The 13,279-nt window shown below is 42.7% G+C and overlaps 1 long non-coding RNA gene across 1 annotated transcript in view; it reads left to right on the forward strand.

Annotated features, from left to right (window-relative positions):
* The first annotated feature begins 1,254 nt into the window (after nucleotides 1-1,254).
* The window catches only part of LOC309363137, a 62,216-nt gene continuing 50,191 nt past the window's right edge, over nucleotides 1,255-13,279 (forward strand). Inside the window, exon 1 of the long non-coding RNA XR_014165263.1 lies at nucleotides 1,255-1,494. This is a non-coding gene — a long non-coding RNA (uncharacterized lncRNA). The remainder of the gene's footprint in view (nucleotides 1,495-13,279) is intronic.

Raw genomic sequence — 13,279 nt, forward strand, 5'->3', positions numbered from 1 at the left:
TGTTCCCCATTCTAAACTGGTGATTCCATCCAGAACATATGGACCAGTGATTTTGTAGAGATAAGGATATTTTGTTGGTTAAAATGAACGTAGGCCTTATATTGCTCATACTGGACTTTTATTCTATAACCAGCAAAATGATTGTTGTTCAGATAGGATGCAGTTATTAGAGTCAATGGAATGACCGCTCCCCACTTAAAACGGGGGGCGCCCTTTGCGTGGACGCGTGCAGCCCCTAGAACTGGAGCGGCCCCATCAGCATAGGCTTGGCTTTGCCTTCCCTCAAGTGGGATACCTGGAGGTCTCCGCCTACCTCAGTCAGTTGTCCAATCCCACCTGGGGGAAGCGTTGCCAAGGAGACCAAGCCAGGTAGGGGAGGGATTACCTGCCCACACAATAGAGGGAGGATCTTACCTGGGAATCCTCACTTGGCTCCAGAGCTTCTCCCACCCTACCCACCCTCAGTTAATGTCTTATTTTGCAGGTTAACTTTTCTTCACAGGTTTTGCAGGTTAACTTTTCTTCACAGGTATGCGGGCGCTGCTACGTTAAGGTCGCTGTTAAAGGACCGGAAAGGAATTTCCCTGCATTGGCAGGTTTCGCCTTTTCCGTAGCAAAAACATCACAACTTTGGCGGTATCAGGCCTTGGGCGGAATCCTTTTGTCCATCTTCCTCTTTGCGGCGGTGATACCAGGGTTCCCCGTTAAAGGGGTTTCAGAAGGGAGGCTTTGACCGTACGCCGAAAGGTCGTCATTGCTCTCCCCTGCAGCGGCGGCGTTACGGGGGCGGCTATCTCTGCTTGAACATATGTTCTCCAGACCTGGCCCATTCCCCCCCCCCCACACACACACTGGATAACCCTGAAGCTCCCTAGTTCCCCAGCTGGGGACTGGGGAGGGAGAACACCCAATGCCTGAGCCAAGGTCTACCCACATTTGAAATTTAATAAAGTTGTGGCCAATTTAATCCCATAGCACGTTGTCTTGAGTCATTATTCCACATGACGGGGGGACCGCGCAGGATCTGGGGACTCCACCTGTCCACGCAAATCTGCTGCCCTGGTGCTAAGTGTTGCGGGACAACTTTAAGGCTCCTGCTAGTTAGACCAGGCCGCCTGTCAAGTAGACTTTCAAATAGAGGACTGTCTTCATGTACTTTGGCCTTAGGTTCCCTGAATCAAGCCCCAACAAGGAAGTGAAATAGGGAAGGAACAATCTCTGTGGAGCAGGTTCTTTGCAGAGATGAGTAGACAAGGCATCTATTCTCCTCACAGAGCTGCAGTTCTCAGAATGGTTTAACAATAAGTCCCTCTTCCCAGGAAACTCTGGAAATTGTAGGTCTGTGGGGATAATGGGGGTCTTTTAACAACTTGCAGAACCCTTAACAAACTGCTGCTCCCATGATTCTTTGCAGGAAGCCATGACTGTTTAAAGTGGTATAATACTGCTTCAAGTGTATAGTGCAGATGGAGTCTAAGCCAGCAACTATTTTTTGTACATATGATGCTTTGCAACTTGAAAATTCTTTTAAGTCATAAGAAATGTGTGATAAGTTTCCAAGTGTGGTCTCTAATCTTTTTTTGTTTTAGCCTAGTACTATCACAATCTGCCCCTTCATGGATCACTGCCTTGCCGTGGCGAAGGGGCTTGAATAACTCAGAGAAGCTATGAACTATGCCGAGCAGGGCACCCAAGATGGACAGGTCATAGTGGAGAGTTTTGACTAAACGTGATCCACCTGGAGCAGGAACCGGCAAGCCACTCCAGTATCCCTGCCAAGAAAACTCCATGGACAAAGACAACAGGCATATGGTGCTGGAGGAGACTCTTGAGAGTCCCATGGACTGCAAGAAGATCAAACATATCCATTCTTAAGGAAATCAGCCCTGAGTGCTCACTGGAAGGACAGATCCTGAAGCTGAGGCTCTAATACTTTGGCCACCTCATGAGAAGAGAAGACTCCCTGGAAAAGGCCCTGGTGTTGGGAAAGATTGAGGGTACAAGGAGAAGGGGACGACAGAGGACGAGATGGTTGGACAGGGTTCTCGAAGCTACCAGCATGAGTTTGACCAAACTGCGGGAGGAAGTGGAAGACAGGAGTGCCTGGCGTGCTCTGGTCCATGGGGTCATGAAGAGTTGGACACAACTAAACGACTAAACAACAACATCACAATTTGAAGCCTTGTTTATATAGCACTATCTTACTTTTACTGGGGTGATGATTATATGAGAGATACAATTCCATGAGTCTATGACTACTTCCTGAGTTAAGTATTGTTTCCCGTTCACCCGCTCAGCAAAGGTCCTATCTAGCTTCCTGCTTGTGTGGAATCCCTTTTCCAAATGCTTATCCAGACATAAGCATGTGACAATAAAAACCTGTTCCCTTGGTAACTGTGTCAATTTTGCTCTACCCGCAACACCTTTTAATTGCCTAACTGGCATGGGTGCTATCATTTTCTCCTTAACTCTATAAATAGAGAGGGTCTTAAAAATTGCTTAAAATGGTAGGCTGCTCAGAAAATGTTGTAGCAATGTCGGAAACATTTCTCCAATGTAATTTTTCTGCCACTCAGTCCTCCTGTGGACATAGTCAAGAGTAGCTTGATTCATTGCCGCCACCAATATTTATAAATAGACCAATGCAGCAAGTGCCATCATTATCTAGCAGGTGCACTGCAATTCAGGGAATGTTTAAAAATACTCAAGAGGCGTTTTAAAGAGAGACTCTGTGTACATTTCCATTCAGGAGCCATTTTAAACTTCTGGGGTGCAACCATGCAAATTATAATGGAAAAGCGAGAGAATCTTGGGGGGGGGGTGAGATGATGGTAGATTGATGAAGATAAAGGTGGAAGGGTGGGAATGTAAACAGAGAGAATGGGGAAATGTGTACAGAGAAGACAGGAAGGTGATCTCCACACCAAACTCCTGAAGCTTATATGATTAACAATTGGTGCCAAAGAAGGATAGAACATTCTTTATGTATGCTACAACAGCAGCAAGAATACTCATCGCAAAGTATTGAAAGACACAAGATCTACCCACCTTGGAAGAATGGCAGATGAAGGTGATAGACTATATGGGACTGGCAGAAATGACTGGCAGAATCCGAGACCAGGGAAGAGAGACAGCGGAAGAAGATTGGAAGAAATTTAAGGACTATTTTAGGAAACATTGCAAAATTAATGAATGTTAGAATGACGTTGGTTTAGAAATTATGTGGTTCCCAGCTGTAATGGTTAAGTAAAAAGAAAAGAAAGGTTAAAAACTAAATGAAAAATAAGGGAGAGGATTTGCTGAATTAATAATTAGAAATTGGAATACAGAAAGGGGAGGTATGAGGAAGTCGGGGAAGTAAGTTATAAGAAAATAAGGGAATAAAATTATACTTGTTTTTGTTTGTTTGTATTGTTGTTTTGTTTTGTTTTTATATAATTTTTGAAACTTTAAGAAATATCTATTAAAAAAACAAAACAAAGTTTGCAGCAGCACGTGCAACAAAATGGCATCCAGCATTCAAAAAACCCCTCAGCTTGCATTAACTAGCCACACACAAGGCATGGAAGCTCCACCCCCCAGTCTTTCTTAGACTTCTTATTGGGTGAGCAACACAGTCAAGCAACACAATTGGAGCCTCTCTGGCTGGCAGGGAGGGAGGGAGAGGAGCTGCTTCCTTTGAAATTTTACATCATTTAAGGGACATTTAAGGGACATCCATCGATAAGGGACAGCAGCGGGACATGGCACTGGAATAAGGGACTGTCCCTTCAAATAAGGGACACTTGACAGCTATGGTTCAGGCATGACCCAAGACCAAGATTCAGCTCATAAAGGATTTATTGGAACATCAGGAACAAGAAGAACAAGAAAAACAAATGGGCACTTGGCGCAGTTTATATACCTTAAGCCGGCCCAGGCAAAACACACACACTGTCTGCAATAGGTTGCCTTAATGCTGCAATTAGCGAATCACAACACTGGCCCTATCTCAGCAGGGACTGGCAGCCTGCCAGCTACTAACAATGTCATTGGAAGGTCATAACTGCCCGTATAGTGTAAGCAACCAACAAGCTAATATACTCAAACTTCAGTAACTTTTCCGTTATTTCCTAAAATTTATACACTGAATGATTGTAAAAGGCCTCAGAGCAGTATCTGTGTAAATGAACACCATACATGGACCATGAGTACTGCACAGAATATAAATAAAAAATATCATATTTTATTTCTTCACTGATTTTACTCATAGGACTTGCATATGTGTTATATGTCTAATTTATAACAGTTCTAAGAACTGGCAAAAGTGCTTCTTCTGTAATGGAGAAATAAAAAAATTCCACATTGAGGATATGTTTGAAATCTATTTGTAGTCTAAGGCTCACACATCTTTCCATGGGTAATATCCATTGGTTCTCACTTTGCACTTTGTAGTGGAAGTGCAAGTCATCCACATATCCTGATACATGCAGCTTTACAGCAGTAAGGAAATATGAAGTCTATGGATGTTTAGAGGCCAGTATATAGCACTAGTGGTTCTACTTAGTATCTTTGTTCTGCAGCCTAGTGAATCCAATAGGAAATATTTAAAGAAAAGCTGGAAAGTTGCCCATTCATGAGCAGTTCTACCTTTGCCTGTTGGGACTCTTTGGTTGCAATCCTGTTGTTGTTGTTGTTGTTGTTTAGTCGTTTAGTCGTGTCCGACTCTTCGTGACCCCATGGACCACAGAACGCCAGGCACCTCTGTCCTCTACTGCCTCCCGCAGTTTGGTCAAACTCATGCTGGTAGCCTCGAAAACACTATCCAACCATCTCGTCCTCTGTCGCCCCCTTCTCCTTGTGCCCTCCATCTTTCCCAACATCAGGGTCTTCTCCAGGGAGTCTTCTCTTCTCATGAGGTGGCCAAAGTACTGGAGCCTCAGCTTCACAATCTGTCCTTCCAGTGAGCACTCAGGGTTGATTTCCTTCAGTATGGAGAGGTTTGATCTTCTTGCAGTCCATGGGACTCTCAAGAGTCTCCTCCAGCACCATAATTCAAAAGCATCAATTCTTCGGCGATCAGCCTTCTTTATGGTCCAGCTCTCACTTCCATACATCACTACTGGGAAAACCATAGCTTTAACTATACGAACCTTTGTTGGCAAGGTGATGTCTCTACTTCTCAAGATGCTGTCTAGGCCTGTCATTGCCCTTCTCCCAAGAAGCAGGCGTCTTTTAATTTCGTGGCTGCTGTCACCATCTGCAGTGATCATTGAGCCCAAGAAAGTAAAATCTCTCACTACCTCCATTTCTTCCCCTTCTATTTGCCAGGAGGTGATGGGACCAGTGGCCATGATCTTCGTTTTTTTGATGTTGAGCTTCAGACCATATTTTGCGCTCTCCTCTTTCACCCTCATTAAAAAGTTCTTTAATTCCTCCTCACTTTCTGCCATCAAGGTTGTGTCATCTGCATATCTGAGGTTGTTGATATTTCTTCCGGCAATCTTAATTCCGGCTAGGGATTCATCCAGCCCAGCCTTTCGCATGATGAATTCTGCATATAAGTTAAATAAGCAGGGAGACAAAATACAGCCTTGTCGTACTCCTTTCCCAATTTTGAACCAATCAGTTGTTCCATATCCAGTTCTAACTGTAGCTTCTTGTCCCACATAGAGATTTCTCAGGAGACAGATGAGGTGATCTGGCACTCCCATTTCTTTAAGAACTTGCCATAGTTTGCCGTGGTCGACACAGTCAAAGGCTTTTGCATAGTCAATGAAGCAGAAGTAGATGTCTTTCTGGAACTCTCTAGCTTTCTCCATAATCCAGCGCATGTTTGCAATTTGGTCTCTGGTTCCTCTGCCTCTTCTAAATCCAGCTTGCACTTCTGGGAGTTCTCGGTCCACATACTGCTTGAGCCTTCCTTGTAGAATTTTAAGCATAACCTTGCTAGCGTGTGAAATGAGTGCAATTGTGCGGTAGTTGGAGCATTCTTTGGCACTGCCCTTCTTTGGGATTGGGATGTAGACTGATCTTCTCCAATCTTCTGGCCACTGCTGAGTTTTCCAAACTTGCTGGCATATTGAGTGTAGCACCTTAACAGCATCATCTTTTAAAATTTTAAATAGTTCAGCTGGAATACCGTCACTTCCACTGGCCTTGTTATTTGCAGTGTATTTTGGTTGCAATCCTATGCACACTTAAAGTCACTTCTAGGAGCATAGGATTGCACTGTTTTCAGGAATTCAATTTGCAGATGCTCTATTTGCCAAGGGAGCTTCAGTGATAATGTATAACTGCACAAATATAAGGGGGAAAGGTATATACTGTAGATAAAGTTTCACATTTGTTTTTCTTTAACAAGGCAGCTTAACTGCAAAATTTTGAAAGGATCATCAGCTTTTGCCCCTTGGGAAGGGAGGTGTTCAATTACAATCCACTGTTCTCTAAATGGGCATTACTTTGACCCTTTCCTACCATGGATCAGCAAATTTAACAATTAACTCTAGCATGGCAGCATTCCAATTGGGTTAAATACAAAGGTCACTGCACTGTGGGTTAAAGGTAAATGAAGTTATAATTGGCTCTAATTGGTGTTCCCATAAGCTTCACTTGATAAAATAGAAAATGGCCTTCTGAAACCAGAGAAAACTGAAAAAAGGATCTTTCTTGCAGCCAAAACTGGAGTCAAGAAGAAAAGTATAAGAAAAACACACAAAGAAGAAGTGTGCATGCACACGAAAGCTCATACCAAGAACTAACTTAGTTGGTCTTTAAGGTGCTACTGAAAGGAATTTTTTTTGTATAAACACACATAGTTATACCAAATTTTACAAACAAAAAACGATTAACACAAATAGCATATGGTAGAAATACCAGCTTGGTATTACACTCTTTGGAAATAGATTAGAACGTGAACTGTAAATGGACTCCTTGAGTCCAACTTTTTGCATGTTTCTACAACTCTTCCAGCATCTTCATGTCATGCTTGCAGACATCTTTATAACACAGAGTTAGTGCACTAACAGGCCTGGTACCTGAAGCCAGCTCCCTGTAAATCACATCCTTAGGGATCCTGCCATCTTCCATTCTGTGTATATGAAGAAGTCAGCATAGATGTCATTGAGACAAAGTGTGAACATGCTGGTGATGTGGGCTTGGAAAAGTACATCTTTCTTTGAGACTCTGTCCTGCTGTGTGGTGCCCAAAATCTTCCTGAGACAGCGCATATGGAAGGCATCAAGGCATCGCTCCTGACGGTTGTGAGTTGTCCATGACTCACTTCCATAAAGCAGCATGTTCAACACACAAGCCTGGGGCACCTTCATCTTAGTATTGCCATTGCCATAGCTGCCCTGCCAATACATTTGTCCAGCTCAGCATCAGAGAGGTTGCTGGTTATGGTGTCCCATGTGCATTCACACTGAGATTTGTGTGTATCTATATGGGGGCAAATGGCATCCCAGATGGCAAGACTGATCAGTGAATCATTATTGTATGTCTTTCAACTATGGTGTGAAGATGGAAGAAATGCTAGTTCACCACATGAGGGGAAAATCTTCTGCATCTCCATCCTGTTTTAGCGTTGTTGCTGTTTTGAAAATAATATTCATTTGTGCTATAAATTTTTATATTCTACATTCTTCTCCCCACCCACTACAAGAACAATGCAATGAGATAAAAAAAATCCCTGTATTTACTAAAAGCAGACAAGTTATAGTCCTTACATTAGGAGTGGGGAAACTTTTGCAACCTGAGGGCCACATTGTTTTCTAGGTAACCTTCCAGGGGCCACATGACAGTGGCTGGCAAGGCCAAAGGCCAAAGTAGGCTCCTCAGATACCCTCCTGATAAGTGTAGAAAGTCTCCATTAGATTATTTAAAGACACACACAAAGAGGGCCGATCAAATGGGGTGAACTTAGATGAGTCTTCAGTGGGAAGATAAAATTAGGAACTGGTATATTTGTTGGTTAAAATCCACAGATTACCTGCAGCCCAGAAAGGGCTGCCAGTCTGTACTGTTGAAACACTATATTTCTGAAAATGACTGAGTGGAAATTGAAACTCTTTTCTGCCAGATATCAAGCTTTGTGCTGAGGTAGTGTACTGCAGTCCTCCTGAATCGATGAACTTGTATTGGCCTGCAATTATGGAAAGAACAATGTATCTGTAGCTATTGTCTTAGCAATAGTTTGGCAATTCTAAAGTTAGTAAAGGCACAACTGCAAACAATTCCAAGGAGAAAGAAAAATAGGAGACATTGTTAAAAGCCAGTATGACTGCACAACAGGCGTAACAAGGAACTACAAACACACACACACACACACACACACACACACACACACACTTACACTTAAGAAAAGGAAGGAAGGAGAACTTGCCAAAGTCCAATATAGATGAGCAGCGCAGACTTCTGGGACCATGTCAGGAAAGCTAATCAGGATCATGCTGAGAGCAACAAAAGCATCTTTTTCAGATATGTTCAGAAGAAGAGGAAGGAAATGATAGGCTCACTGTTCAGTAATTAATGTGAAATTTTAATGTATGACAAAGAAAGGCAGAACTGCTTAATTCCTGTTTTTGCCCCTTCTCCTGAAAAGGGAACTGTGGTCAAATCCACACTAAACAGTTAAAGCAGTTTATTTGAGGGAAGCCATGGTATAATAGTGCTTTAAATGCCTGGTGTGGATGTGGCCTGTGTCCCAGCTTGTATATGTCATGTGACTGGTGGTGAGTTGGGATTGGAGTTCAAACTGGTAAGGAATTGGTCAGGAAATAGTTAACTACCTGAAAAGTCTTTGAGGCCGAAATGAATTCCGTGGTACTAAAATAATTTGCTGATGTGCTCTCAGAATCTCCTGGAGAATGAATGAGATGCCAGAGAAGTAGAGACTTGGCATTTCAGTATCGGATTGTGCACAGTTTTTCTACCCCCTCAAACTGAGTGTTCAAAGACTGGATCTGCTCTTCTGTTGGTGCATTGGATGAGAATTTATAGACGGGATCAAGCAAATGTTAAGCTCTTTCAAGTTCCGTCCATTTCAGTAGGGCCATACTATATATCCCATTGGATTCAGCTGGGTTTACTTCTCAGTATGTATGCATGTGAATAGACTGCACGTCTTTTGAAATAATTGGCTGAGAAGATCCGTGTTGCAATTTTCTGGAATCATGTCCCATGAAGGGATCCAAGGATCACCTGGTCCAACCCCCTGCAATGCAGGAATCTGAACTAAAGCATCCATGACAGATGGCCTTCCAACCTCATACTAGAAATCACTGTGAATGCCCTGTAACTCTTACTGCCATGACTACGCTTTCTTGAAGGATACACTGTACCCGTTTTTTGTATTCATTTACTCCAAAAGTCTGTCCTCCACTGATTTAAAAGCCAAGAAGGTGTTCTTTGGGTTAAATGTCTGTTAGGAAAGAAAGCATACTACATTATTATCATATCAGTATCAACTGCCTCAGCTTTAGAGTGCAAAATTACAGGTTTTGCAAGTGGATTCACAGGTGCAGTAAAGACAAGTTGTGTTGTCTTCAGAGATCTAATTGCTAAAAAGGGGCTGAACTCCCAAGAATGGCAACTCTAGCAACTTACATTTACATTTTCTTTTTAATCAAGCACTTTCCAAAAGGAAAGGAAAGAAATTGGGTGCATAACGAAGATACCGATTTGCCAAACACAAGGTCACTTCCACATACAGTATTTGAAAGGTGCTATAGAGTGAGTTGTGAGGCAACGTGGGCAGTCCCCACATCCTCAGACACCTGCCTGCTCAAAGCACATGGGGTAGAGTTCTATGCATGTTTCAATGCACATGCATAGAGTTCTTCCACATCAGGAAGAAATTTGATTGGGCCGGGATCCCTCTTCATCTATGTTCTATGCACACACTCCTTGCTCTCTCAGAACACACAAATGTCAGAGGAGTTTGGCTGCCAGTACAACCCATTTATCCCTTCTCATTGCATGGATGGGATTAGGTGAACTACACTATGAAACAGAGATTGCCCCTTATAAATAGGGATAGTTGACATGTGACTCCTCTTTGGCCACATACACACCATACATTTAAAACACTATTATTCTTATTTTCCATATAATTTCTATTGAAGTTTTAAAATTACAAGAAAATGAAAAAAAAATTGCAGAAGGAAAATAAGAAAGAGAAAACAGAGATAAGATACCAGGGGTGGGAGAGCACACTGCAGCAGCAATGCAGACATGGAACATGAGTACAGCAGAATTTTATTGAGGTTGAACAAATACTTGTAGATATTTGAAAAAGAAAATACCATAGTAATTACCAATATGTTGAATGCAAGGTGGGTCAAACAAAAATATTAATCTTAATTCCCTTGCTTTCTTATTATGTGAAGACCATATAAATAGAGATATAAGAAGAATAAAATTTAAGATATAATAAAAGAGCATGGGTGTGCTGTATCTTCTTGACTGTATTTTCCTCTAGCTCATACTTCAGCATAAGCTGGATAAAATATCCATCTGTATTAATAAATGATATGAAATTAAACCATCTTTTTTTACTAGAGCCCCACAGAGACTTTCAGTTTGAGGGAATATGGGTCTCCTAACAACTCTCAGCACCGCTGACAAACTTCACTTCCTGTAATTCTTGTGGGGGAGCTTTGTCTGTTTAAAGAGGCATGATACTGCGATAAATGAATGGTATTGTGATGGCCTGGGAACCCGATTCAGAGGCTGAACCGGAGGAATCCCAGCCTGCACAGGAGTCCCCGCCTCCAGGGCCGGCTGAACTGGGGCAGGGCCTTGATTCTGAAGTGCCTGCACCTGTGCCGGATCCTCAGGAGCAGGCACCAGGTGAATCCACTCTGGCTCCAGAGGTGGTTGAGGACTCAGTGCCTACTGGTGAGTCTCCCCCTGGGCCCAGTAACCCTTCAGCCTCTCCTGAGCTGCAGAGGCTCAGGACAGAGAGGCGAAGGGAACTGGTTTCTCCCAGGAGGAGTGCTCGCCTTAAGGCCAGGAGAGGCGGGTCTCCTGGGGGCCGGGACCGCCCCTGGCCTCAGAGAAGATAAAGGCCAGTCAGCCCGGTCCCAGGTTGCGGGAGGTATGAATGTGACCTTTCTCTTGTCCTATTTCCAACTTGGGCTATTGCTGATGCAGAGAAGATCCTAAAGGAAAGTCCTTTCCTAAGCTTGGTAGAGTGCCACTGAAACATTGGATAAAACTCCATTCCAAATCCTTCATAAATGTATTAAACCCAAGATAAAGCTAATTGGGTACATTGTCTGAAACTCTTGATTCTTGTTCCTAGCCATTCTTCAGGTTCAAAGGCACATATTGATTCTGCCTGATCTCAAAAGTTAACAAAATTAAAAAGCAATGATACCAAGTTAGTGTGATACTAGAATTCAATTTCTTCACTTTATCCTGCCCACTAATCAGCAAAAACTTTATTTTTTGCCTGAATGACTTTTCAAGGCTAAGAATTAAGAACATAAACTTTCTTCCATCATTGCCTATGGCAAAAACATTGCAGGGTTTATGAACTGAAATCTTTGCAAGCAATATATATGGAGCAATGATTGGTATATTGGATCTGCTGTAGCCATTTACTCAAAGCATGGGCCAGAAACCACACAATGTATTTTTCTCATGCTGTGTATGTTTTAGGCACAACTCATTCTGGTACCCTTTCCCCCTCAAATTCTACAAATCTATCTACATCTATGTAAGACTCAGGAACTAACTTCAGAAGCTCTGTAACTGAGCTCTGCCTGTCATTGGCTCAGGTTTCAGTTCCTAATGGCTTCCATTCTTCCATGCTACCAGTTCCAATGGGCATTAGCTACTACTGTGTCTCTGAATATCAGTTTCTGGAGAATGAAAGTGGGGAGAGTGGTTTTGCACTCATGTCCAGCTTGTGGGCTTCCCATGGGCATCTGGTTGGCCACTGTGAAAATGGGATGCTGGACGTAGAGTGGATGAGCCTCTGGTCTGATCCAGCAGTGCTCATTATGCATTCAAAAGGAGTGATTCTGTTCTAAAGCAGAACTGGTCCAACTGAAGAAGGTTGAAACAAAAGGTTGCTTGGTTAGATATTCCCTAGTCAAGGGCAATCAATGAGATTTGTGCAAAACAAGGAGTTAAAGATTAGTTACTTATGTATCACCTGGCTTTCTTGCTCCACTACATCCAACTATTATTGATTATTTTTGCAAACAAATGTACCACTTGAATAAAATAGTGCCTGCACCATCAAGCTCATTTCTACATCATCTGTCACTGAAAATGGCCAAGATCATGCCTATTCAAAATCTGATTTTCATAATGAGGCAAAACTCTGAGTAATTTTAGTTTTGCATGGTACTTCCTTGGGAATTCATAATGACTGTATGTAAACCCCCCCTTTATAGAACAGGAAAGTCCCCCCCTCTCAGAGGTCTCTGCAGTTTCACAGTCCTCCCCCCCCCCCCGGCTTTTCTGACACCAGCATTTTGTGGACTTTTCCTCCCCCACATTTCACACGATGTGACATTCCTGGCTGAAATACAAACTGAACTCAGCAGATCACTTTGGACATGGGCTGGCACCAAGCATATTGGCGACACTGACAACGAGGGGTAAACTTAATAGGGAAAGACTTTCAATGGCTTCCCTAAATATGTATCTTTTATACAGACAAAATGAAGAGGAGACAGAAAATAATAGTGTGACGGCGAAACATCCCCAGGCATATAAAAAGCAAGCTCTGTGCTTGATCAACTTTGTCAGAGTGGAAATGTTTGTAAGAAGGGGGACAATAACAGCAAACATCATGCTCTTGGCATTTTGGACATGCTCTCTAAACCCAGTGGAGGTTGGTGCCCATTGGCCAATGACAGGCAGAGGCAACAAATTCTAGTCTTGCTCCCAACATCTTCCCTGCTGAGTTCTACAAGGGGCAGTGCTGAGGCTGAAGAGCAGGAGGAAGCTGACAGCCAATTCACCCCTTGGACTGGTTGTAAGGTTGGTATCCACCAAGTTTTACTCAAGAGTAGGCCAGGGCTTTTTTCACTCCGACTGTGTGTGTACTCAAAAGGGCACTTTAACCATGCAAACTGGTGTTGTTAATCTTCATTTTATTTATTTAAATAAATAAATAACACATTGACACGTATTTTAATAGTAAATTATTGTATCTTAAAACACCTGTCATTTAACATGTAATTAAAAATGTCCATGACATCCCCCCCCTTTTACAAAATTCCAATCAGCATAAATCTCTGCAACAGGCTGGCATTGTCCCCTGTCCGTGTCTAAAAAAATG

Source organism: Podarcis melisellensis, assembly GCF_964234715.1.
Source record: "Podarcis melisellensis genome assembly, chromosome: 2".
Classification (NCBI taxonomy): Eukaryota; Metazoa; Chordata; class Lepidosauria; order Squamata; family Lacertidae; genus Podarcis; species Podarcis melisellensis.